The sequence below is a fragment of the Anolis carolinensis genome, unplaced genomic scaffold (genome assembly GCF_035594765.1).
Source record: "Anolis carolinensis isolate JA03-04 unplaced genomic scaffold, rAnoCar3.1.pri scaffold_13, whole genome shotgun sequence".
Lineage (NCBI taxonomy): Eukaryota > Metazoa > Chordata > Lepidosauria > Squamata > Dactyloidae > Anolis > Anolis carolinensis.
Genome location: NW_026943824.1, coordinates 14966645 through 14994070, shown reverse-complemented (window position 1 = coordinate 14994070; position 27426 = coordinate 14966645). Strand labels below are relative to the sequence as shown.

Here is a 27426-nt window from a genome sequence, read left to right as displayed (position 1 = left end):
TATGCTGGAAACTAGTCAAGTGGGGTTTATATATATCTGTGGAATATTCAGGGTGGAAGAAAAAAACTCTTGTCTGTTTGAGACAGACGTGGATGTTCCATTAGCATTAAATAGCCTTTTAGCTTCAAGGCATATTGCATGGGGGAATCCTTTGTTGGGAGGTGTTAGCTGGATGATTCATGTTTGGAATTCCTCTGTTTTCTGAGTGTTGTTCTTTATTTATTGTCCTGATTTTAGAGTTTTTTTAATTTGAATCCTGTGGTTGTTTCCCCACAAATGGAGGCACACTGGGAGGAGGGGAGGGGGCCATCCTGTGCGGCACGGCTCCTAATGGGGGCCCCACCCGACATGTGTTCCAATGTCGTCCGCACCGCTCAAGAGCCGCGCAGCATCGGGCCCCAGGCGCCGCCGGCTCCCAGCTTCTGGTTGCAAAGTTCAGCCCGTTAAACACAGCCAGCCCTCACCTCCCTGCAATGAGTAATGATGCAGAATACCATTTAGAGAGATAAAAACCCTTTTTGCATAGGAATTAGCCCTGACGCGGCGGATCCTCTTCTGTGCGGTGACCGGAGGTGTTGCTCTGCCAATGAAGTTAAGGCTTCAAGCGCTTTTCTCCCCGTGCTTTGATTTCTGGAGGATTTCGAGCTGAGTAAGGGACCTTGGCTGCTCCTGAACTCTCGGCATGCGGAGCGTGACCACGAGCCCCCTTCTTTACACCAGCAAAAGGACAAGCCTCCGAAGCTCCAGCAGCTTCTTCGGTTGTTAATGGAGTCAATATTTTAGTGCAGGAGTCCCCAAACTTTTTAAACAGGGGGCCAGTTCACGATCCCCCAGACCACTGGAGGGCTGGACTATAGTTAGCCACCAAGCAATAATAATAATAATAATAATAATAATAATAATAATAATAATAATAATAATACATCACACAGTCCTAGACACTTGGGAAGTGTTCGACTTGTGATTTTCTGATACGAAATCCAGCATATCTCTTGTTTGCTGTGTCATACAATGTTGTTGTGTCAATAATAATAATAATAATAATGAGAGTTGGAAGACACCTCTTGGGCCATTTAGCCCAACCTCCTTCTGCCTTTGTGCACCAAAAGCACAAGCAAAGCACCCTGACAGATGGCCTCCCAGCCTCAAGGTTAATAATAATAATAATAATAATAATAATAATAATAATAATAATAATAATAATAGAAAAGTCGACGACAGATCCCAAATGTAGACTCTGCAAGGAAGCAGATGAAACAATAGATCACATCCTCAGCTGCTGCAAGAAGATTGCACAGACTGACTACAAGCAGAGGCCTAGCACCGTTGCTCAGATGATTCATTGGAACTTGTGCCACAAATACCATCTGCCTGCGACAAAGAACTGGTGGGATCACAAGCCAGAAAAAGTTACAGAGAATGAACATGTCAAGCTACTCTAGGACTTCCAAATTCAGACAGACAGGGTTTTGGAGTACAATACTCCTGACCTCACGATCGTGTTAAAAAACAAAGTATGGATTGTCGATGTTGCAATCTCAAGGGACAGCAGGATTGAGGAGAAACAACTGGAAAGCTGACACAATATGAGGATTTAAAGATCGAACTGCAAAGACTGGCACAAACCAGTCAAGGTGGTCCCAGTGGTGATCGGCACACTGGGTGCAGTGCCTAAAGGCCTTGGCCTGCACTTGAACACAATCGGCGCTAACAAAATGACCACCTGCCAGCTGCAGAAGGCCACCTTACTTGGATCTGCTCGCATTATTCGCCGATACATCTCACAGTCCTAGACACTTGGGAAGTGTCCAATCTGTGATCCAATACAACAACCAGCAGAGTGTCTGCTGTGGACTCATCTTGTTGTGTTTCAAATAGTAATAATAATAAAGAGGGTTGGAAGAGACCCTTTGGGCCATTTAGTCCAACCCCCTTCTGCCTTCGTGCCGTGGGGGCCAGATAAATGGCTTTGATGGGCTGCATGTGGCCCGCGGGCTGTAGTTTGGGGACCCCTGTTTTAGTGCCTCACGCTCGTAGGACACTGGGAAGGAAAAGGCAATAGCCTCATCCTGTCTAGGCACTAAGGGAGTGTAGACTGCTGCCAAGCTTCCTTCTGGCTCCATAAAGGAGCCGGAAGTAAGCTTGGCACCAGTCTACGCTTCCTTGGTGCCCCGGCAGAATGTGGCCATTGCTTTCCATGAAGAGACCAATTCCCACCAGCCCGTGGAGGAGCCAAAACATGGAATGCAGGCCAAACAGTTCCCAAAGTCATGACCCACTTTCTGACCACTTTGCAGCCCCCTTTCCTCAAGGCGTGCGTTGACATCTCCAGTGAGTGGCTTAGGAGTGTTCAAGGCACCCCGAGGAAGCACAAGAGGAGGAGGAGGATCCATTCAGTCCAAATAAATGGATGGGAATTAACCGGGAGGGGAGAGAGCTGACTCTGCATGCAGAGAGGGAGGCGGATCGATGCCCAGGCTGGAGACCCTCGTTCATCAATCACCAAGGGGTGGGCGCCACTGGGGAGAAGGGCAGCCGGGGAGCCATCACACACAAACACATACACATACACAGAAAGTACTCCTTCTGCTAGAAGAAAAGAGCTGGTGGGTCAATGGGGCAGGAAATTGGGGTCCTGGAAGAGTCAAAGATGCAAGCCTCCCACTATGGCATTCCTCTCTAAGGGACTTTTTGGGGCAGATTTGCCCTTGCTTTTCCTTGATGGGTTCAAAAGACAGGAAAGGAATGTTGGAGACTAGCCCGGAGGGGAAGTAAAGGAGAGAATTCCAAGAGAACAATAAAACAAGCCTTTTATTGTTATCACAGCTAATGATAAAGCAAACAGCCGTAGGCACCCACTTTAATGGGTCCCTACCATGCAAATGACCGTCGCAACATGTGCGCAGTTAACAAAGAATATATACAGTAGAGTCTCACTTATCCAAGCTAAACGGGCCGGCAGAAGCTTGGATAAGCGAATATCTTGGATAATAAGGAGGGATTAAGGAAAAGCCTATTAAACATCAAATTAGGTTATGATTTTACAAATTAAGCACCAAAACTTCATGTTAGACAACAAATTTGACAGAAAGGGTAGTTCAATACGCAGTAATGTTATGTTGTAATTACTGTATTTATGAATTTAACACCAAAATATCACGATATATTGAAAACATTGACTACAAAAATGGCTTGGATTATCCAGAGGCTTGGCTAAGCGAGGCTTGGATTAGTGAGACTCTACTGTACCTTTGGTTTATCTAAAATTGACCAATGGCTGAGGGTCTTCCTCACCTTCCACACCCACTTGGCACAAGTGATACCAATGACCTAACTTGTTTACTCTGAGCTTTCTTCTCTCCTTGGAACTTCCTGGAGAAAGGCACCAGCTCACAGGATGAGATGGCATATGCAGAGGCAAAGCTACATAGGCAAAAGTTTACTTTTTTTTTGGCTTATGGTCCCTACAGGAACATTAGGAAGAACTTCCTGACTATAAAAGCTTCTCAGCAATGGAACCCAGTGCTCCAGAGTCTGGGAGAGGCTCCTCCTTTGGAGGCTTCTAAGCAGAGGCCGGATGGCCATCTGTCGACAGTGCTTTGATTGTGCTTTTCCTGCATGAAGGTGGAAGTGGGCTGGACTGGATGACCCATAGGGTCTCCCCCAACTGTATAATTGTATGTTGCATCCAAAGGAGAAGGATCTATATAATTTTTATATAATTTTGTTTGACTAAAAAAGGTAAAGGTTTCCCCTGACATTAAGTCCAGTCATGTCTGACTCTGGGGGTTGATGCTCATCTCCATTTCTAAGCCGAAGAGCCGGCGTTGTCCATAGACATATCCAGGTCATGTGGCCGGCATGACTGCATGGAGCACCGTTACCTTCCTGCCGGAGCGGTACCTATTGATCTACTCACATTGGCATGTTTTCGAACTGCTAGGTTGGCAGGAGCTGGGGCTAACAGCAGGCGGTACTCATCTCCATGTCTAGGCTGAAGAGCCAGCATTGTCCGTAGACACCTTCAAGGTCATGTGGCTGGCATGACTGCATGGAGTGCCATTTGACTACACGTAGTTTAATTTATTGATGTTAGGTTTAATTTATTGACTTTAAACTGATGTGAGGTTTTAATGTTATTTTTATAGGTGGGGTTTCTCCGGGATTTTTATGTCAGTATTTGTTTGTTTATAGAGGCATTGAATGTTTGCCATTTTATGTCGGAATCCGCCCTGAGTCTCCTCGGGGAGATAGGGCGGAATACAAATAAAGTTGTTTATTATTATTATTATTATTATTATTATTATTATTATTATTATTATCAGCCAAGGGCCCCCAATGGAGGCTCACGGCTGAGTGAAGCCATGGGTTTCTCAAAACTCAAATCATAAAAAATAAGAGTTTCTTGTCCTCATAGAATCACAGAATCCTATAGTTGGAAGAGACCTCATGGCTCATCCAGTCCAATCCCATTCTGCATGTACTCAGCTTGTAACTCTATGCAGGGTTCCATACTTGGCACTTCAACAACACAACCGTTCAATGCTAAGCCTTCCCCGTCTGCGCAGGGTTCCATACGCACTTTAACAACACAACCGTTCAATGCTAAGGCTTCCCTGTCTGCGCAGGGTTCCATACTTCGCACTTTAACAACACAACCGTTCAATGCTAAGGCTTCCCCGTCTGCGCAGGGTTCCATACTTCGCCCTTTAACAACACAACCGTTCAATGCTAAGGCTTCCCCGTCTGTGCAGGGTTCCATACTTCGCCCTTTAACAACACAACCGTTCAATGCTGAGGCTTCCTTGTCTGCGCTGGGTTCCATACTTAACATTTTAACAATACAACCGTTCAATGCTAAGGCTTCCCCGTCTGTGCAGGGTTCCATACTTCGCACTTTAACAACACAACCGTTCAATGCTAAGGCTTCCCCGTCTGTGCAGGGTTCCATACTTCGCCCTTTAACAACACAACCGTTCAATGCTGAGGCTTCCTTGTCTGCGCAGGGTTCCATACTTCGCATTTTAACAATACAACCGTTCAATGCTAAGGCTTCCCCGTCTGTGCAGGGTTCCATACTTCGCACTTTAACAACACAACCGTTCAATGCTAAGGCTTCCCCGTCTGTGCAGGGTTCCATACTTCGCCCTTTAACAACACAACCGTTCAATGCTGAGGCTTCCTTGTCTGCGCAGGGTTCCATACTTCGCATTTTAACAATACAACCGTTCAATGCTAAGGCTTCCCCGTCTGCGCAGGGTTCCATACTTCGCACTTTAACAACACAACCGTTCAATGCTAAGGCTTCCCCGTCTGTGCAGGGTTCCATACTTCGCCCTTTAACAACACAACCGTTCAATGCTGAGGCTTCCCTGTCTGCGCAGGGTTCCATACTTCGACCTTTAACAACACAACCGTTCAATGCTCAGACTTCCCGCCAAATGGGACTGTAGAGGAGAGTCTCCTGAGCAAGCCAGGACCTGCCGCAGACCAGGACTGCCATCTGTTGCGGAGTTATGAAGGTGGAGGCATTACTTTTCATTCAACCCTCGTCGTATTTCCTGTTCAGGGAGGGTGCTTGGTTTTCCCAACTGGAGTGGAGTGTGTGTGCATCCTATTCCCCAAACAGCAGCAAAGGATTCAAATGACAAACCATGCCTCTAATGAACCCCAAAGCCATGAATCCGTGGCACGCTGCTCTCCTGTTTATGTGGCCAAATAAATTCTTTAAGGGAGCCGGCGCACTTCACGGCAGAGTTTGCGGAGGTAAATGCTCGCATTTACATAAAATGTGACTGGCGATGGCAATGTTGAAGCCGTAAAGGGGCCGCGGGGTTTATGATCCGTCCCGGGGAAGGAAAAAAAAACTGCTTGTAGGGATTTAAAATCTGGCTGTGGGAGCAAGAAGGGGAGGGACTCCTCCGCTGCTACTGCCAACATGATTTACCAAAGAGGCGCAGATCCCCGAGGGGAAGAGGAACAAAAATAGCCATTTCTGAGGCCCCCCTTCTCTCTCTTCTCCATGCAGCTTTCAAACACTTTCCTCCTTTCAAACACTCCCTCTCCCCTTTTTTTCTCTTTCTCCCACTTCTACTTTTGAGATAAAACACACAAATAAAGAGAGCTGCCAAGCTGAGAGCTGGGTGGAAATAAAAAGGCTGCTGAGAGGGAACAGGGAGGGGTGCCCAGGGGCTTCTGCACCAAACAATCCAGTCTCAAAGACTAAGAAAACCCAAAGGGTCACAGGACGGGTGGAGCCTTTAGGACTCCCATCCGTCCAAGACCATCCGTCCACAAGGATATGATAATCATACAAAATCCCCTTTAGTCTCCCAGCGAGCAGTTTCCTGCTGAAGGCAGACTCCACAAAGGCAGGAGAGGAGGAGAAATCACATGCCAACTCTCCATTTAACTCTCTCCAGGAGACCCCAGATGGAGACTGACGGGGAACCTCCCAGGCAAAGAGATGGAGGTGTTCTGGTCCTGCATGCAGATTGGGTCCAAGACTATGGATGCCTGATGCATGTTGAAGTTCTCCAACTGAAGCATTTTAGTCTGCATGGCATTGAACGGTTGTGTTGTTAAAGCACGAAGTACGGAACCCTGCGCAAATGGGGAAGCTTTAGCATTGAACGGTTGTGTTGTTAAAGTGCCAAGTATGGAACCCTGCGCAGACGGGGAAGATTTAGCATTGAATGGTTGTGTTGTTAAAGGGTGAAGTATGGAACCCTGCGCAGACGGGGAAGCCTTAGCATTGAACGGTTGTGTTGTTAAAGCGCGATGTATGGAACCCCGCGCAGATGGGGAAGCTTTAGCATTGAACGGTTGTGTTGTTAAAGAGCTAAATATGGAACCCTGCGCAGATGGGGAAGCTTTAGCATTGAATGGTTGTGTTGTTAGAGTGCCAAGTATGGAACCCTGCGCAGACGGGGAAGCTTTAGCATTGAATGTTTGTGTTGTTAAAGTGCGAAGTATGGAACCCTGCGCAGACGGGGAAGCCTTAGCATTGAATGGTTGTGTTGTTAGAGTGCCAAGTATGGAACCCTGCGCAGACGGGGAAGCTTTAGCATTGAACGGTTGTGTTGTTAAAGTGCGAAGTATGGAACCCCACGCAGGCAGGAAAGCCTTAGCATTGAACGGTTGTGTTGTTAAAGAGCGAAGTAGGGAAACCTGCGCAGGCAGGGAAGCCTTAGCATTGAACGGTTGTGTTGTTAAAGAGCTAAGTATGGAACCCTGTGCAGGTGGGGAAGCCTTAGCATTGAATGGTTGTGTTGTTAGAGTGCCAAGTATGGAACCCTGCGCAGACGGGGAAGCTTTAGCATTGAACGGTTGTGTTGTTAAAGTGCGAAGTATGGAACCCCACGCAGGCAGGAAAGCCTTAGCATTGAACGGTTGTGTTGTTAAAGAGCGAAGTAGGGAAACCTGCGCAGGCAGGGAAGCCTTAGCATTGAACGGTTGTGTTGTTAAAGTGCGAAGTATGGAACCCTACACGGACGGTCGGTCAATGCGACTTAAGCAACGTGCAGTCACTGAATTCTTGACAGCAGAAGGTGTCACTCCAAAGGAGATTCATCACAGAATGCCAGCTGTTTATGGTGATTGTGTTGATGTGAGTCCTGTGCGTCATTGGATGAGCAAATTTAAAGATGTTGAGGTGGGAAACACCTGACTTGCGTGACAAACAAAGAGTTGGACATCCTGTGACAGCAACCAATGAGTTTCACAAGCAAAAGGTGGACAAATTGATTCAGGACAATCGTCGTATCACTCAGAGAGAAATTTCAAGCATATTTGGCATTTCACAAGAACGTGTGGGTCACATTATTGCTTGGCTTGGCTATCAGATGTTGAGAGAACTGTGAGACGCCGGTTGCGGAAACAGAGTGTCGACTTCTTCCGTGACGGCTTCAGAAAACTCGTTCATCGTTGGCAGAAATGTATCCAATTGTCTGGTGATTATGTGGGAAAATGAATAGTGGTAGTTAAAGAGCGCATTCTAAGGATTATTTCTGTGTTTGATTTATTAAAATATTCCCGTCCAAACCCTAGTAACGAAGGTGGAGGCATTACTTTCAACCCTTTTAAATAAAGTTTTGTTGCTGATGATGATTGAGTCTCGTTCTTTGGAGGTTTTTATGCAGAGGCTGGATGGCCATCTGTTAGGGATTCTCTGATTGTGTCTTTTCTGCATGACAGAGAAAGGACTAGATAGCCCTTGGAGTCTTTTCCAATTCTAAGATCCTAAGGGACCCTGGTGGTGGCGCAGTGTGTTAAAGCGCTGAGCTGCTGAACTTGCGGACTGAAAAGTCCCAGGTTCAAATCCCAGGAGCAGAATGAGTGCCCGCTGTTAGCCCCAGCTCCTGCCAACCTAGCAGTTCGAAAATATGCAAATGTGAGTAGATCAATAGGTACCGCTCTGGCGGGAAGGTAACAGTATTCCATGCAGTCATGCCGGCCACAGGACCTTGGAGGTGTCTACGGACAACGCCGGCTCTTCGGCTTAGAAATGAAGATGAGCACCAACCCCCAGAGTCGGTCACGACTGGACTTAATGTCAGGGAAAACTTTTACTTTTACCTTAAGATCCTTTGCAAATATTTATGTTCTTCATCCCTGACCTGATGAGATGAAGGGAGAAGTATGACTGCAAAATATAGATTAAGGGGTTCCTTCTGCACTATTGTAGGCCCCAGATGCAAAAGGGAGATGTTGCAGGATTTCTTCATAAAACACAAGGGCCTTTTATGGACGGAACCAGGCAGGAAAAGGTGACTAGGAGCGGCCCTTGTTTATGGATCACAAAGCAGCTGCAGCAGCCATGAAGATTAGCACTGCGGGATGAAGGTTGAAACTTTGGATGTTGGCTGGAGAGTGGAATAAATTGCCAAGGAAGCTTTAGGGGTCATTGGGGACTCTGAGTAATGCATCTCAAAGAGGATAGAAAAGCAGGCTTCAAAGGAGATTGTAATATATGGTGGGCCGCTGCCTATTTATGTAGTGCCAGCAAAATTATAATACCCAGAGCGAATGCTCCGGGAAGTTTGATAGTCTGCGTCCTGCCTCCCGATTCGGTGCGAAAAAGTCTCGCGGTTCATTCAAGCCCAGACGCCCTTCTCAATTCATTGAAAGCACTTCAAGCAAAAATCATTTGAAAGAAATTACCGGCGAACGGCGCGAGCCGCGGGGGAAAGACGCGTCCCACACGGGCCTCCCCTGCCCTAAAAGCAATAAGGCTTTCTGCTGAAGCGCACAATATAATAACTCGGGGAAAAAAAGAAGGAGTCCCCATGACAACAAGGAGAGGGGAGTGCGGAGGAGCCGCAGAGCACAAAGGAGAGTCGGTCCCTTCTCCGCAGAAGGAGGAGGAGGAGGCTCCGGATTGTGCGTCTCCATCAAAGCCCCACAGATTCAGGGGGTCTCCTGAGAAGAGAAGAGATGGAAAGGGAGAAACAGGGAGGAGATGGGAAGTGGAAGGGAGGGATGCAACCGAAGGAGCTCCTCTTCCTCAGCCCAGCTCCATATAGGACAATAGCCACCCAGCTCCTTCCAAAGCATTGGAATCCTTCTCTTGAAGCCCATCCATGTCCTACTCAGAGCCGTAAACTATAGAGCAGGGGTCCCCAAACTAAGGCCCGGGGGCCGGATGCGGCCCTCCGAGGTCATTTAATAATAATAATAATAATAATAATAATAATAATAATAATAATAATAATAATAATAAGTTTATTTGTATCCCGCCTCCATCTCCCCCGAAGGGGACTCGGGGCGGCTTACAGCAAAATCAAAATACAAACAATGATAAAATATAAAACATCAGGACAAAAACAAAACCAATAAATATATATTTATATACACAGAATAAGTTAAAAAACACAACGCAGAATTAAAACATCAGGTTAAAAACAATGAAGTTGCAATAGTGGATAAGCAAAGTGTACGGTGCACATTATGGGTAACAAATTCATAAATAGATAAAGTGCATTAGAATCATTTAAGATCACATTAGGTACGGTAGGGAGGAGTCCTGAGTAATATCAATCAATCAGGAATCGGGAAGAGCAACCAGTGCAAAAGGTCGAGGAGCATAATAATTGTGATGGAAAAAAGATGATCTTAACCAAAGGCCTGAGTGAAAAGCCAAGTTTTCAGACTTTTCCGAAATGCCATCAAGGTGGGGGCTTGCCTGATCTCCCTAGGCAGCGAATTCCATAAGCGGGGGGCCACTACAGAGAAGGCCCTGTCCCTCGTCCCCACCAACCGCGCTTGCGATGCTGGCGGGAGCGAGAGGAGGGCCTCCCCCGATGACCGAAGAGATCGTACAGGTTCGTAGGGGGAGAGACGATCCCGAAGGTAGATGGGTCCCAAACCGTTTTGAGCTTTATAGGTGATCACCAGCACTTTGAATTGGGTCCGGAAAATAAGCGGCAGCCAGTGGAGCTCCTTAAACAGGAGGGTTGACTGCTCTCTGTATTGGGCTCCCGTTAGAACCAAGGCTGCCGAGCGTTGAACTAATTGAAGTTTCCGGGCCGTCTTCAAAGGCAGCCCCACATAGAGCGCATTGCAATAATCCAATCTAGAGGTAACTAAGGCGTGAACCACCATGGCCAAGTCAGACTTCACGAGGTATGGTCGCAGCTGGCGCACAAGTTTTAGTTGTGCAAAGGCCCTCCCGGCCACCGCCGACACCTGAGCATCAAGTGTCAGCGCAGAGTCCAGGAGGACCCCCAAGCTGCGGACCTGCGCCTTCAGGGGGAGTGCGACCCCGTCAAGCACAGGTTGCCACCCAAGACCCCGATCAGGCATGCGACTGACCTGGAGGACCTCTGTCTTGTTGGGATTAAGCTTCAGCTTATTTGCCCTCATCCAGCCCATCACAGCTGCCAAGCACTGGTCCAGTATCTGGGGGGCTTCCTTGGAGTTTGGTGGAAAAGAGTAGTAGAGTTGGGTGTCATCTGCGTAGAGATGGCACCGCACTCCAAAACTCCGGATGACCTCTCCCAGCGGTTTCATGTAGATGTTAAAAAGCATGGGGGACAGAATGGAACCTTGCGGGACCCCACAGGTCAAAGGCCAGGGGTCCAAGCAGGTGTCCCCCAGCTTCACCAACTGGGAACGGCCCTCCAGGAAGGACTGGAGCCACTGCAGAGCAGTACCCGCAAGGCCCATCCCGGAGAGCCGCCCCAGAAGGAGACCATGGTCGATGGTATCGAAAGCCGCTGAGATGTCCAAGAGAACCAGCAGGGTCACACCCCCCCTGTCCAGCTCCCTGCGGAGGTCATCCACCAAGGCGACCAAAGCCGTCTCAGTACTGTGACCAGGTCTAAAGCCACCTGGCCCCTGCTCTCAGTTTTAAATTTAGGCTCATCCAAAGTCTGAAATGACTTGAAGGCACACAACAACAACAACAATCCTACTTAACTTGACTATCTCATTGGCCAGAAGCAGGCCCACATTTCCCATTGAAATCCTGATAGGTTTACTGTATGTTGGTTAAAATTGTTTTTATTTTTAAATATTGTATTGTTCTTTCATTTACTAATATTGTGCTATGGTAATAATAGAATATATTGTGTATACATATAATATTCATACTAATATTATAATGTCATACAATATAATACTAATAATAATGCAACATAATAATATTAATTATACATTATATATTAAACTAGCTGTGCCCGGCCACGCGTTGCTGTGGCGAAGTATGGTGGTATGGGAAATAAAGTATTGGGGAATTGGTGGTAGTTAAGGTAAAGGGTAAAGGTGTGGAGTCCAGATAATCCAGTTAAAGCAGATAATATAAGATTATAAATGGGTTGTATAGCTGTGTGGAAGGGTCTTGAGTCTACACTGCCATATAATCCAGTTAAAATCTGATAATTTGTATTTTATAGGCAGTGTGGAAGAGGCCTAAGTGAGGCCTAACTCTGCCTGTCCCCTGGGTGAGTGGGTTGCTAGGAGACCAAGTGGGTGGAGCTTAGTCTTCTAACTGGCAGCAATTGGATAAAAACAATTATTCCTCTCCTTCTAATTAGGACTTTATTTTTCTTTTCTTTTTGTTGTATCAACCTAGAGGCGTGGATGATGGGTTGTGTTGTCAATTTTTGAGGTTGTGGGGTGTTTAGTTTTGTTGTTTTGGCAGTCGCCAGGATTCCATCACTCTTTTATATATATAGATGTAATCTTACTAATAATATTACAGTATAGTGGCATAGTACAATATAGTAATATATAATGCTAATATTGTGCTATGCCATTAATATAATATATTGTATGTACATACAACTTGTAAGCCGCTCTTGAGTACCCTTCGGGGCGAGAGAGAGCAGAGTATAAATGTAGTAAATAAATAAATAAATGATTGTTGTTGGGAGGGTTTCGTTTTTTTTGCACTACAAATAAGATATATGCAGTGTTCATAGGAATTTGTTCGTTTTTTTTCCCCAAATGATAATTCAGCCCCTCAACAGTCTCAGGGACCATGAACCGGCCCTCTACTTTAAAGGTTTGAGGACCCCTGCTATAGAGGTTCAACACAAGAAGAAAAGTCTGAGCCGGCTCCATCTGCTTCCAAATCTCCTCTCACACAACGGCCACTTGGATGCCTCTCAGAAGCCAAAAGAGCCAACGGCCCGCCCACTGTCCAATTGGTCTCCCCCATAATGAAAAACTGAATGAAAAGTAATGCCTCCACCTTCGTTACTTGGGTTTAGATGGGAATATTTTAATAAATCAAATGCAGAAATAATCCTTAGAATGTGCTCTTTAACGACCACTATTCACTTTTCCAGGGGCCCCTGGTGGTGGCCCAGTATGTTAAAGCGCTGAGCTGCTGAACTTGCAGGTTCAAATCCCAGGAGCGGAATGAGCGCCCACTGTTAGCTCCAGCTCCTGCCAACCTAGCAGTTCGAAAACATGCCAATGTGAGTAGATCAATAGGTGGGTTACCTCTGGTGGGAAGGTAACGGCGCTCCATGCAGTCATGCTGGCCACATGACCTTAGAGGTGTCTATGGACAACGCCAGCTCTTCGGCTTAGAAATGGAGATGATCACCAACCCCCGGAGTCGGACATGACTGGACTTAACGTCAAGGGGAAAACCTTTACCTATTCACTTTTCGACATAATCGCTAGATAATTGGATACATTTCTGCCAAAGATGAACAAGTTTTCTGAAGCCGTCATGGATGAAGTCGACACTCGGTTTCTGCAACCGGCGTCTCACAGTTCTCTCAACATCTGATAGCCAAGCAAAGCAAAAATGTGACCCACACATTATTGTGAAATGCCGAATATGCTTGAAATTTCTTGATACGACTATCGTCCTGAATCAATCTGCCAACCTTTTACTTGTGAAACTCGGTGGTTGCTGTCACAGGACATCCAACTCTTTGTTTGTCACGCAAGTCAGATGTTCCCACTTCAACATCTTTAAATGTGCTCGCCCAATGACGCACAGGACTCACATCAACACAATCGCCATAAACAGCTGGCATTCTCGGATGAATTTCCTTTGGGGTGACACCTTCTGCTGTGAAGAATTCAATGACTGCACATTGATTAAGTCGCATTGACCGACAATCTGCACAGGGTTCCATATTTGCATTTGAACAACACAACCGTTCAATGCTAAGGCTTCCCCGTCTGCGCAGGGTTCCATACTTTACACTTTAACAACACAACCGTTCAATGCTAAGGCTTCGCCGTCTGCGCAGGGTTCCATACTTTGCACTTTAACAACACAACCGTTCAATGCTAAGGCTTCCCCATCTGCGCAGGGTTCCATACTTTGCACTTTAACAACACAACCGTTCAATGCTAAGGCTTCCCCGTCTGCGCAGGGTTCCATACTTCGCACTTTAACAACACAACCGTTCAATGCTAAGGCTTCCCCGTCTGCGCAGAGTTCCATACTTCGCACTTTAACAACACAAGCGTTCAATGCTAAGGCTTCCCCGCCTGCGCAGGGTTCCATACTTTGCACTTTAACAACACAACCGTTCAATGCTAAGGCTTCCCCATCTGCACAGGGTTCCATACTTTGCACTTTAATAACACAACCGTTCAATGCTAAGGCTTCCCCATCTGCGCAGGGTTCCATACTTGGCACTTTAATAACACAACCGTTCAATGCTAAGGCTTCCCCATCTGCGCAGGGTTCCATACTTTGCACTTTAACAACACAACCGTTCAATGCTAAGGCTTCCCCATCTGCACAGGGTTCCATACTTTGCACTTTAATAACACAACCGTTCAATGCTAAGGCTTCCCCATCTGCGCAGGGTTCCATACTTGGCACTTTAATAACACAACCGTTCAATGCTAAGGCTTCCCCATCTGCGCAGGGTTCCATACTTGGCACTTTAATAACACAACCGTTCAATGCTAAGGCTTCCCCATCTGCGCAGGGTTCCATACTTGGCACTTTAATAACACAACCGTTCAATGCTAAGGCTTCCCCATCTGCGCAGGGTTCCATACTTTGCACTTCAACAACACAACCGTTCAATGCCAAGGCTTCCTGCCAAAAGGAACTGTAGAGTAGAGTCTACTGAACAAGCCAGTACCTGCCGCATACCATTAGTTAAGGAGTTACGAAGGTGGAGGCATTACTTTTCATTCAACCCTCATAGCCTTCTCCTACAATTGCTGGGATGCTGGTAGCCAACGTGACTAGTTGCCACTGATGGGCCCAATATCTTTGAATTTGTTTGGTCTCTCTATAAAGCCAAGCTTCTCTGCATCTTGAGGCAGTGAATTTTGGAATCATGGGGTGAGAAACCACAGCTCTTTAGCCCTTCTGGGACGCAACTGCCTAACAGTCCATTCAGAACCTTGGACAGCTCCCATGAAGCAAAGAGGACTTGTAAAGCCAGAAATGTCTTTAAACTGAACCTGGATTTACAAACCCACAATGCCAGAACCCCGAAATCCCAAATATTTGCTGGTCCTGGATCAATCGGCTTCAGCGAGCGGCTTCTAATATGACTGGAGAGAGGAAGGAAAGAGAGATTCTTCAGCCTTCCTCGCTCTGCAGTATCTGCTCCGAGACAGATTTCGGTTGTGGCCACGCCAGAGATTTGTGTCCGAGCCTAACGGTGCTGACAGTTTTACTCTCAATCCGTTTCCTAACAACTCCTAGCATGAATTTACCTTTTCTGCCGGCTGCCACCCATCGTCTCCATCTGGAGCCACCCGCCTTGACCCCAGCCCTCCTTGGCCATCTGTCACCGGCCTCCAACGGATGGAGAGCATAAGCAGAGACGCACGAGGAAGACTAACAAACCATCCAACACCCTAAGGAGAGTCCATCTCTTGCTCTGGACTGGGTATTTACAACATCCTTCACAATCAGAGAGAAGGTCTGGAATTCCTCGAGGGGTTGAACCAAGAATGGTCCCAAATTAAAACAGGAATCATAGGTCCCTCCAGACCAGGGGTCCCCAAACTAAGACCTGTGAGCCGGATGCGGCCCTCCAAGGTCATTGACCTGGCCCCTGTCCTAAACTACCTGGTCTTTGGAGGTCCCTTTGCTTACTTATGGCCTTATGAGATTGTCTAGATGGACTTTGAAGATCTCTTTGCTTAGCTAGAGCCTTATGAGACTATCTAGATGGCTTTGGAGGTCACTTTCCTTACCTATGGTCCTATGAGACTGTCTAGATGGTCTTTGAGGGTCCCTTTCCTTACCTATGGTCTTTGAGGGTCCCTTTCCTTACCTATGGTCTTATGAAACCATGTAGATGGTCTTTGAGGGTCCCTTTCCTTACCTATGGTCTTCTGATGGCCTTATGAGATCATCAAGATGGTCTTTGAGGGTCTCTTTCCTTATCTATGGTCTTCTGATGGCCTTATGAGATCATCTAAATGGTCTTTGAAGGTTTCTTTGCTTAGCTACAGCCTTATGAGACTATCTAGATGGCTTTTGGAGGTCACTTTCCTTACCTATGGTGCTATGAGACTGTCTAGATGGCCTTTGAGGGTCCCTTTCCTTACCTATAGTTTTATGAGATTGTCTAGATGGCCTTTGTGGGCCCCTTTCCTTACCTATGGTCTTCTGATGGCCTTATGAGATCATCTAGATGGCCTTTGAGAGTCCCTTTCCTTACCTATGGTCTTATGAGACCATCTATATGGTCTTTGAGGGTCCCTTTCCTTACCTATGGTCTTCTGATGGCCTTATGAGATCATCAAGATGGTTTTTGAGGGTCCCCTTCCTTACCTATGGTCTTATGAAACCATCTAGATGGTCCTTGGGGGGCCCTTTCCTTATCTATGGTCTTATGAAACCATCTAGATAGTCTTTGAGAGTCCCTTTCCTTATCTATGGTCTTCTGATGGCCTTATGAGATCATCTAGATGGTCTTTGAGGGTCCCTCTCCTTATTTATGGTCTTATGAGACCATCTAGATGGAGGTCTCTTTGTTTACCTATGGTCTTATGAGATCGTCTAGATCAGGGGTCCCCAAACTAAGGCCCATGGGCCAGATGCAGCCCTCCAAGGTCATTGACCTGGCCTCTGTCCTATACTTTAGACTTAGGGTTGGCATAAGTCTGAAATGCCTTGAAGGCACTCAACAACAACAATCCTAATTTTGGACTATTTTACCCTAGCCTGGCCCTGCAACAGTCTGAGGGACTGTGAATCGGCCTTCCACTTAGAATCATAGAATAATAGAGTTGGAAGAGACCTCATGGGCCATCCAGTCCAACCCTCTGCCAAGTAGCAGGAAATCACGTTCAAAGCACCCCCAACAGATGGCCATCCAGTCTCTGCTTAAAAGCCTCCAAAGAAGGAGCCTCCACCTTCTGCAGGACAGAAGTTCTTAGGAAGAAGCTGGATGGTGGCCCCAAGGCCTGGATTTCATGGAGAGCTAGGTTACGTTTGAGCCACATACACATCCCATGCAGAGATTCACCTGTGCCAAATCCTGCCCCAGAAGGAGAAGTTCCCACTGGAAAACAATAGCCAAGGCCCAGAAGTTTCCCGGGAATCAGCTCATCGCAAGAGACCCACGATGTGCAAAGCACTTCTAAACGCCACACGGTTTCAGTCACAGAGAACTGTCAGCCAGAGCCAAGGAAATCAATAGCCCTTTGAGAGACAGATGATACCGTTGTTCAGCGCAGAGGAGGAACGCACCAAAATACGGAGGGTGGCCAAGGCTCTGGAGGGAAAGCCTATCTCTCCAGGTCCCGGAATCATTGAAAAGTCTCCCCCAAATTGAAAGGAAGGGCCTGGCATTGCTCAGAAGAGACTTGAGACTGTTTGGACCAGGATTTGAACATCTCCAATCGCAATTGGGCTTGTTTTTTTCTGTCTGAGCCATGGCTCTCCTATGCTATATCCAAAGGAAATTATTTGGCAAAACAACGATTCGCGTGTTATCTGTACACAGAGCAGGCACGACACAGCGGCAACGTTTCAACCACTAAGATGGAGGCTCAGTTCCAGATGTTTTCGGCTTCTTCGCATAAGCAAGGCTGTAACCCAACCCTAGTACATTCCAAAATATAATGTCAGAAGTGGGAACCATTTTATCTCGTGTGAGGAAAAAGCCACAATTTTCTCATTGAGTTGCTGTGAGTTTTCCAGACTATATGGCTATATTCCAGAAGCAGTATTTCCTGAAATTTCACCCACATCTATGGTAAATGTAATATTACTAATAATATTACCATATAATGATATAGTACAATATAGTAATTTAATGCTTATAATGTGCTATGCTAATATAATATTAATAATATAGTGAAGTGTGTTAAAGCACTGAGCTGCTGAACTTGCAGACCGAAAGGTCCCAGGTTCAAATCCGGGGAGTGGAGTGAGCGCCCGCTGTTAGCTCCAGCTTCTGCCAACCTAGCAGTTCAAAAACATGTCAATGTGAGTAGATCAATAGGTACCGCTCCAGCGGGAAGGTAAGGGCGCTCCATGCAGTCATGCCATTGGCCACATGACCTTGGAGGGGTCTACAGACAACGCTCTTCGGCTTAGAAATGGGGATGAGCACCAACCCCCAGAGTCGGACATGACTGGACTTAATGTCAGGGGAAACCTTTACCTTTACCTAATAAATAAATATATTGTATGTTCATTTGATTTGTAAGCCGCTCTGAGTCCTCTTCGGGGTGAGAAGAGCAGGATATAAATGTAGTAAATAAATAAACAAACAACCTCTGAAGAGCTAACACCTACCAACAAAGGATTCCCCCCCCCCAGGCAGGAAGCAGCCAGGCTTTGAAGCAAGGTCATTCAGTGCTAATCAAGCTGGCCAATAGGAATTGTGGCAGTTGAAGTCCAAAACATCTGAAGTGCCGAAGTTTGCCCATGCCAGTGTTAGCTGGACCTAGTTGTTTCCTGTTTTTGAAGTGTTGCAGGAAGCAGCCAGGCTTTGGAGCTACAGTAGAGTCTTACTTATCCAACATTCGCTTATCCAATGTTCTGGATTATCCAACGCATTTTTGTAGTCAATGTTTTCAATACATTGTGATATTTTGGTGCTAAATTTGTAAATACAGTAATTACTATGTAGCATTACTGCCTATTGAACTACTTTTCCTGTCAAATTTGTTGTATAACATGATGTTTTGGTGCTTAATTGTAAAATCATAACCTCATTTGGTGTTTAATAGGCTTCTCCTTCATCTCTCCTTATTATCCAACATATTCACTTATCCAACATTCTGCTGGCCCATTTATGTTGGATAAGTGAGACTTTACTGTGTATAGATTAATAATGCTGTACTTACTTGGTTTTATCTTGTTTTTAATTATGTTGGTGCTAATCCATGACATATGTAGTACAGTAGAGTCTCACTTATCCAGGCCTCGCTTATCCAAGCCTCTGGATTATCCAAGCCATTTTTGTAGTCAATGTTTTCAATATATCATGATATTTTGGTCTAAATTCGTAAATACAGTAATTACAACATAACATGACTGCGTATTGAACTACTTTTTCTGTCAAATTTGTTGTATAACATGTTTTGGAGCTTAATTTGTAAAATCATAACCTAATTTGATGTTTAATAGGCTTTTCCTTAATCCCTCCTTATTGTCCAAGATATTCGCTTATCCAAGTGAGACTCTACTGTATTTGAAGGGCATATCCTGAGATTGATATTTGCAGCATTTTAATGTTTTAATGATTTATATAGGGTTTTAATGGCATGTTTTATATTGTATTTGATGGTCTGGCTTTTGTGTATTTGTTTGTTTGTCTTGCATGTGAAAGACCTATGGTCTAAGCATTAAATAAATTTGGCAATTTGTTGGATAAGTGAGACTCTACTGTACCAAGTTATTCAATGCTAATCAAGCTGGCCAATTGCAACATTCACGCTTGCCTCCAACAGACAAGAGTTCTTTCTCCCACCCTGATATATAAACCCCACTTGCCTAGTTTCCAATAGACCTCACAACCTCTGAGGATGCCTGCCATAGATGTGGATGAAACGTCAGGAGAGAATGCTTCTGGAATATGGCCACACAGCACAGAAAACTCACAGTGATTCCAGCCATGAAAGCCTTCGACAATACAATATCTTCATTGAAAGATAACATCCAAAAGCTTGGCCAGGCCTGATCAGTTTTGAAAGGTGGCCAAGATAACAGGCTTTTCTCTTCCCAGGCTTTGGTTTTGGAGAGAACGAGAGGCTGCCTGCAATGAAAGGATACAGGAAGCATTTGGTCCCAAAGCCTCGCTTTCTAGAGCTTCCGTCGGCACGGTTTGGACTTTGAGCCATTCGGAAAAAGGCGTAGGCAGCCGAGCCGGTGGCCTATTTATTATTTCTCTGCCGCCGAACAGGTTAGCGTTTCCTCCTACACTCGCATCCAGAGCCAAGATGCTTGGTTAATTCATGTGCTCACCCCAGGGGCAACGCTGAGCAATTCCTGCCACTCCCCTTTCCCCTTTATTAATAAAATAAGAGGAGAAGACACACCGACAGAACAAACAACAGTCCAATTGCCAGTGTTGTCATCTCCGATTCTGAGCACGCAAGGCACAAAACATGGGCACGCACCAACACACACATATGAAGGATTCTGCATACATGTTTATGGCAAATTCCAAATGCATGTTTATGGCCAGCCAAGGAGTAACCCCGCCCTTCTATTGGATATCATACTTTAGGGCTGCAAGGTGAATCTGGGCTCGACCGAAGGCTGAATGCGGCAATCTTGGAACGTGAAAGAGACCGGAGAGTGGAAAAATTGAGATGTGTTATCAAAGACTTTCATTGCCGGAATCACTAGGTTGCTATGATTTTTCCGGGCTGTTTGGTCATGCTCGAGAAGCATTCTCTCCTGACGTTTCACCCACATCTACGGCAGGCATCCTCAAAGCTTGTGAGGTCTGTTGGACACTAATCAAGTGGGGTTTATATAGTAAAGGTAAAGGTTTCCCCTGACATTAAGTCCAGTCATGATCGACTCTGAGGGTTGGTGTTCATCTCCATTTCTAAGCCGAAGAGCCAGCGTTGTCCTTAGACATCTCCAGGTCATGTGGCTGGCATGACTGCATGGAGTGCCATTACCTTCCTGCCGGAGCGGTACCTATTGATCTACTCACATTTGCATGTTTTTGAACTGCTAGGTTGGCAGGATAGTTGCATCTATCAAGTAGGAAATAAGGCACCGCTTATAAAGTGGGGAGGCAAATTTAACTAATTTACAACGTTGGAATAAGGAAGTGCCGTCACAGTGGATGATGAAGCAGCTGCTCCCCCCTGTGGCAAGAATCGAACATCCCCTCAGGAAAAGGTTAAATTGCCTCTGCGTCTGTCTCTGTCTCGGTTCTATGAGTATATGGGCACTCACTCCACTCCTGGGATTTGAACCTGGGACCTTTTGATCTGCAAGTTCAGCACAGCAGTGTAACACACTATGCCACCAGGGGTTTTTATATCTGTGGAATAATGTCCAGAGTAGGAGAAAAACTCTAAAATCAGGATAGTAAATAAAGAACCACACACAGAAAACAGGGGAATTCCAGACATGAATCAATCAGGGCCAGCAAACACCTCCCAACAAAGGATTCCTCCAGGCAGCCAAGCTTCGAAGCTGCAAAGTCATTCAATGTGTTGTCGAAGGCTTTCATGGCCGGGAGCACAGGGTTGTTGTATGTCTTTTGGGCTGTGTGGCCATGTTCCAGAAGTATTCTCTCCTGACGTTTCGCCCACATCTATGGCAGGCATCCTCAAAGGTTGTGAGGTATGGATGACAACCTCTGAGGATACCTGCCATAGATGTGGGTGAAACGTCAGGAGAGAATACTTCTGGAACATGGCCACACAGCCCAAAAGACATACAACAACCCCAAAGTCATTCAATGCTAATCAAGCTGGACAATTGCAACAACTTGCCTCCAACAGACAAGAGTTGTTTCCGCAGATATCTAAATCCTATCTGCCTAGTTTCCAACAGACCTCACAACTTCTGAGGAAGCCTGCCATAGATGTGGGCGAAACGTCAGAGGAGAATGCTTCCGGAACATGGCTATACAGCCCAGGAAACTCACAGCAACCCAGTGATTCCAGCCTTTGACAACACAGAGACAGGCTTGTTTTAGCTGTACAGAAAGTCATCCAGGGCTGCCATCATCATTCCAGGTGCCGTCAGGCTCTCTCCGCCCAATAAGAGAGAGTTTAAACCAGGGGTCCCCAAACTTTTTAAACAGAGGGCCAGTTCACAATCCTTCGGACTGTTGGCGGGCCGGACTATAGTTGGCCAGTTAGCAATAATTAATTAATTAATTAATTAATTAATAATAATAAAGAGGGTTGGAAGAGACCCTTTGGGCCAGGGGTCCTCAAACATTTTAAGCTGAGGGCTGGTCCACAATCCATCAGACTGTTGAGGGGCCGGATTATTATTTGAAAAAAACAAAAACAAACAAATTCCGATGCACACTGCACATGTCTTATTTGTAGTGCAAAAACAACAACAACAACAAGAAGAATGAAAGAACAATGCAATATTTAAAAATAAAAACAATTTTAACCAACGTACATTTATCAGGATTTCAATGGGAAGTGTTCTGGCCAATGAGATAGTCAAGTTAATTAGGGTTGTTGTTGTTGTTGTTGTTGTTGTTGTGTGCCTTCAAGTCATTTCAGACTTTGGGCAAGCCTAAGTCTAAAATGTATTTATTTATTATTTATTTATTTACTGCATTAATTTACTACATTTGTATCACACCCTTCTCGCCCCAAAGGGGACTCAGAGTGGCTTACAAATTATATGTACATACAATATATTATATTATTAGCATAGCACAATATTAGCATTATATATTACTATATTGAACTATACCACTATACTGTAATATTATTAGTAATATTATATGTAATATAGAATATATAATAAATATTATTATATGGTAATATTATTAGTGTTATATTGTATTACATTATAATATTATTATCAATATTATATGTATATACAATATATTATATTATAAAACTGAGGGCGGGGGCCAGGTAAATGACCTTGGAGGGCCGCATCCGGCCCCCGGGCCTTAGTTTGGGGACCCCTGGTTTAAACCATCGTATTCTGGGTTGGAACGTGTGGCAAGTTTGCCTGAGATGAACAGATGCCTCCCAATTAATTACTTATTAATCAAAAGTCCCTGTCTCCTGGAAACCAGCTTGGGGGTATTATGGGATGGGCGAATGCTGAGACACAGCTCCACGCCGGCTTCCCTTTTTCCCCCAAGGGCTCGGAATGAGCCAACTGTCTGAGATCCATCTGAGATCCTTTTGTGTCATTCTTTTGCTGCCCTGCAGAGACCAAGGAATCCCCACACAAGGAAACACAGCTCTGCCTTTTGAAATCCTTGTACTCTCCAGGGAAGTCATGCAAGCCTTCTCTTTTATTCTGCCTTGGTCAAACCATGCCTGGAATCACACTGTGTCCAATTCTGGGCACCGCAATTGAAGGAAGATGTTGATAAGCTAGAATGTGTCCAGAGGAGGGCGACTAATAATAAAGGGTCTGGAGAACAAGCCCTATGAGGAGCGGCTTAAAGAACTGGGCATGTTTAGCCTGCAGAAGAGAAGGCTGAGAGGTGACATCCATATATATAAAAGGGTAATGAAATTTTGGCCTAGGACAAAGCAACAAAATTACACATCCCAGAAACACTAAACTTGGCAGCACAACCCCTCATCCATGCCTCTACGTTCATACAACAAAAAGAAAAGAAAAATAAAGTCCTAATTAGAGGGAGAGGAATAATCGTTTTTATCCAAGGGTCCCCAAACTAAGGCCCTCCAAGGTCATTTACCTGGCCCCCGCCCTCAGTTTTATAATATAATATTTTTATATCATTTTAAATAATATAATATATTGTATATACATATAATATTGATAATAATATTATAATGTTATACAATATAATACTAATAATACCATATAATAATATTAATTATATGATATATATTACATACAATATCACAGTATAGTGGTATAGTTCAATATAGTAATATATAATGCTAATATTGTGCTATGCTAATAATATAATATATTGTATGTACATACAGCTGCTCTGAGTCCCCTTCGGGGTGAGAGGGGTGGGATATAAATGTAATAAATAAATGTAGTAAATGAATAAATAAATAATTTTAGACTTAGGCTCGCCTAAAGTCTGAAATGACTTGAAGGCACACAACAACAACAATCCTAATTAACTTGACTATCTCATTGGCCAGAAGCAGGCCCACACTTCCCATTTAAATCCTGATAGGTTTATGTTGGTTACAATTGTTCTCATTTTTAAATATTGTATTGTTCTCTCATTATTGTTGTTGTTGTTGTTTTGCACTACAAATAAGACATGTGCAGTGTGCACAGGAATTTGTTCATTTTTTCCCCTCCAAATGATAATTCGGCCCCTCCACAGTCTGAAGGATTGTGGACCGGCCCTCTGCTTTAAAAGTTTGAGGACCCCTGTTTTTATCCAACTGCTGCCAGTTAGAAGGCTAAGATCCACCCACTTGGTCTCCTAGCAACCCACTCAGCCCAGGGCCACTTCAATCAGGCCTCTTCCACACTGCCTCTAAAATAAGATTATCTGATTTCAACTGGATTATATGGCAGTGTAGACTCCAGATGAGCACCAACCCCCGGAGTCAGACACGACTTGACTTAATGTCAGGGGAAAACCTTTATCCTTTACCTTCACTACCACCAATTCCTCAATACTTTATTTCCCATACCACTAGACTTCGCCACAGCAACGCGTGGCCAGGCACAGCTAGTGATGTATAAATATGTGAGGAGAAGTCATAGGGAGGAGGGAGCAAACTTATTTTCTGCTGCCCTGGAGACTAGGATGCGGACAATGGCTTCAGACTACAGGAAAGAGAGGAGATTCCACCTGAACATCAGGAAGAACTTCCTCACTGTGAGAGCCGTTCAGCAGTGGAACTCTCTGTGCAGGAGTGTGGTAGAGGCTTTGAAACAGCATCTGTCGGGGGTTCTTTGAATGTGATTCTCCTGCTTCTTGCAGAATGGGGTTGGACCAGATGGCCCACAAGGTCTCTTCCAACTCTATGATTCTATTATTCTGCCTCCTCCATGATCCTCCCCAGGTCACAGGGGCAGTAGATCCGCTCCAGGATTTGCGGGAAATCCCAGGGGTGATGCTGAAGCCCTTCCTCAAAAGAGATGCAATAATTTGAAGGATCCAGAAGTGCTTCCCAGAGGAATCCCACACTTCTGGAATTGGAGAAGCTCTGAGTCCCTGGATCCATGTTGTGTTAAGGAGGCTTTTCTTCCCACCCAAAAAAACCACAACGGAAAGAGGAAGAGAAGGGGGAAAGAATGGCGGGAGGAAGGAAGGAAAGGGGAAAGAAAAGAGAAGGAAGTAGAAAAGGCGGGAAAGAAAGAAAAGGGAGAAGGGAAGAAAGGAAGGGAAAGAGGGAAGGAAAAGGAAGGGAGAAAGGGAGGAGAGAAGAGGAAGAGAGAAAGAGAGGAAGGAGGGGAGAGAAGGCGGAGAAAGGAAGAAGGGAGGGAAGAAGAGAGAGGAAGGAAAAGGGAACAAGAGAGAAAGCAAGGAAGTAGAATACGTAAAGGTTTCCCCTGACGTTAAATCCAGTTGTGTCTGACTCTGGGGGCTGGTGCTCATCTCCATTTCTAAGCTGAAGAGCCGGCGTTGTCCGTAGACATCTCCAAGGTCATGTGGCCATGGGCATGACTGCATGGAGCGCCGTTACCTTCCCACCGGAGCAGTACCTATTGATCTACTCACATTCTGGGGGTTGGTGCTCATCTCCATTTCTAAGCTGAAGAGCCGGCGTTGTCCGTAGACATCTCCAAGGTCATGTGGCCATGGGCATGACTGCATGGAGCGCCGTTACCTTCCCACCGGAGCAGTACCTATTGATCTACTCACATTCTGGGGGTTGGTGCTCATCTCCATTTCTAAGCTGAAGAGCTGGCGTTGTCCGTAGACATCTCCAAGGTCATGTGGCCATGGGCATGACTGCATGGAGCGCCGTTACCTTCCCACCGGAGCAGTACCTATTGATCTACTCACACTCTAGGGGTTGGTGCTCATCTCCATTTCTAAGCCGAAGAGCTGGCTTTGTCCGCAGACACCCCCAAGTCATATGGCCACTGACATGATTGCATGGAGCACTGTTACCTTTCCGCCAGAGCGGTACCTATTGATCTACTCACATTTGCATGTTTTCGAACTGCTAGGTTGGCAGAAAGGAAGTAGAATAGAAGAAGGGAAAGAAAGACAAGGGGGAAGGGAGAGAGAAGGAAAGGGAGGGAAGAAAAGAGAGGGAGGAAACGGAAAAGAGGGAGAAGGAAGTAGAGAAGAAGGAGGGAAAGAGGGGAGGAGAAGGGGAAGAGAGAGGTGGGAAACAAAGGAGGGAGGGAGAAAGGAAGGATAGGAGGAAGGAGGAAGAGAGGGAAGGGCCATCCAGACCAGGAGGAAAGGAGAGGGAGATGAGGAGGGCGGAGAGAGGGAGAGGAGAGGGGAAAGGGTGAAGGAGTGAGAGGGGAGGGAGAAAGGGAGTGGAGCTGAGAAGGATAGGAGCGTGAGGGAGATGAGAGGGAGAGGAGGAGGAGAGGAAGGAGAGATGGGAGAGGACAAGAGGAAGAGGAGAGTGAAAGGGAGAGGGAGAGGAAGAAGAGAAGAGAGAGAAAGGGGAGAGGAGGGAGAGGAGAAAGAGGAGGATGAGGGAGAGGGATAGGAGGAGGGGAGGAAGGAGATGAGGGAGAGGACAAGATGAAGAGGAGAGTGAAAGGGAGAGGAAGAAGAGAAGAGAGGGAAAGGGAGAGGAGGGAGAGGGAAAGGAGAGGAGGAAGAGAGAAGGAAAGGGAGAGGAGGAGGAAAGGAGGGAGAGGGTGAGGAGAAGAGGGAGAGGAGAGGGAGGAGGAAGAATAAGAGAGGGAGAAGGAGAGGAGGATGAGGGAGAGGTGGAGGAAGAGGAGAAGAAAGGGAGATGGAGAGGAGGAGAAGAGGGAGAGAGGGAGGAGGAAGAATACAGAGGGAGAGGAGGAGGAATAGGAGAGGGAGGATGAGGGAGAGGGAGAAGAAAGGGAGAGTGATGGGAGGAGGAGGAAGAGAAGAGGGAGAGAGGGGGAGGAAGAGAGAAGGAAAGGGAGAGGAGGAGGAAAGGAGGGAGAGGGTGAGGAGAAGAGGGAGAGGAGAGGGAGGAGGAAGAATAAGAGAGGGAGAAGGAGAGGAGGATGAGGGAGAGGTGGAGGAAGAGGAGAAGAAAGGGAGATGGAGAGGAGGAGGAGAGGGAGAGAGGGAGGAGGAAGAATACAGAGGGAGAGGAGGAGGAATAGGAGAGGGAGGATGAGGGAGAGGGAGAAGAAAGGGAGAGTGATGGGAGGAGGAGGAAGAGAAGAGGGAGAGAGGGGGAGGAAGAGAGAAGGAAAGGGAGAGGAGGAGGAAAGGAGGGAGAGGGTGAGGAGAAGAGGGAGAGGAGAGGGAGGAGGAAGAATAAGAGAGGGAGAAGGAGAGGAGGATGAGGGAGAGGTGGAGGAAGAGGAGAAGAAAGGGAGATGGAGAGGAGGAGGAGAGGGAGAGAGGGAGGAGGAAGAATACAGAGGGAGAGGAGGAGGAATAGGAGAGGGAGGATGAGGGAGAGGGAGAAGAAAGGGAGAGTGATGGGAGGAGGAAGAGAAGAGGGAGAGAGGGGGAGGAAGAATAGGAGAGGGAGGAGAGTGGGATGAGAGAGAGGAGGAGGAAGAGGAGAAGAAAGGGAGAGGGAGAGGAGGAAGAGGAGAGGAGGGAGCAGGTAAGGAGGACAGGAGAAGAGGGAGAAAGGGAGGAGGAAGAATAGGGGATGGAGGAGGAGGAAGAGGAGGAGGAGGGAGAGGGATGGGAGGAGGAAGAGAAGAGAAAGAGAGGGAGGAGGAAGAATAGGGGATGGAGGAGGAGGAAGAGGAGAAGAAAGGGA

General features: G+C 46.1%; 1 protein-coding gene across 1 annotated transcript in view; it reads right to left on the bottom strand.

Annotated features, from left to right (window-relative positions):
• LOC100560352 (heparan sulfate glucosamine 3-O-sulfotransferase 4) overlaps positions 1-27426 on the bottom strand; it is a 119430-nt gene that overhangs the window by 90829 nt on the left and 1175 nt on the right. The window lies entirely within an intron of this gene.